Raw genomic sequence first — 986 nt, 5'->3', positions numbered from 1 at the left:
CAGCAACTAGTGTACCATAATAATTTATTACCACAAAATATTACCAATTTATCGTCATACTTGCAGCAATATCCTGCATGATACAAAGCTTGCCAGTGCATGCAAACTTCCCTTGTTTCAGTAGGTCACCAAGAAACATGGTATCATCATCCACAAAGTTTACGGAACCTTTGGAATGGAATTTAACAGCAACTGAGAAAGTAGGTCTGTATAGGAAGAGAAACTACTTTAGCAAGGACGCTTTTCCTGGAAACATGATATTTAATATATGCTGATCCCTGATTCTAAATACTAGGAAAGCATTGGAATATTACAAGGAAAAAAAAAAGAAAGAAAAGAAAAGAAAGGAAGTAGTTGTATCTGTGCCCTTGCTATTCCAAGAATCAGGAGTTTTATAACTTCCCTGAACAAAATGACAGAAAGGACCAAGAAATAATTAATAACTGTCTAGATTGATGCTTCCAATTTGCTTGAGCAGTCTGTAAAAAAGCAGATCATGCAGACAAGTGGAAATGTTTCAGGCGTTATTGACAATCCACGATTTATAAAATGACCATCTAGGAGCTTTGGAAAGCAGCAGCAAGCACCATCTAGGCAAAATCTTTCTTAATACAAGAATACAAGAATACAAGAAATTTATGAAAGATAACCTTAAATCTTTGATGGATACCGTGTGACATCTGATTCAAATCCAGTCTCCATTTATGAGCCAGGAGTTAATCTGCTACAGATTAACTCGATACAGAAGGCTAGGAAGGAGAAAGAGAAATCAACAAGTTGAGCTCTGTCAGTTTGTGTGAATACTTCTGCAACTGACTAGCCACAGTCTTTTTTCATGACACATACAGCTAGGTGTAGCAGGACTGGGAAAAGGCCTGTGATAGCGGTAGTGTAATGCAAATGTCCACTGAAGACAGTAAATGCAGCTACAAACACAGTTTGTGTTCCAGCTCTGTCTCCCATATGTACCAGGGACCACACACAGC

The sequence above is a fragment of the Gallus gallus genome, chromosome Z, assembly GCF_016699485.2.
Source record: "Gallus gallus isolate bGalGal1 chromosome Z, bGalGal1.mat.broiler.GRCg7b, whole genome shotgun sequence".
In the NCBI taxonomy this organism is placed as follows: Eukaryota; Metazoa; Chordata; class Aves; order Galliformes; family Phasianidae; genus Gallus; species Gallus gallus.
This window is presented reverse-complemented; position numbering follows the sequence as displayed.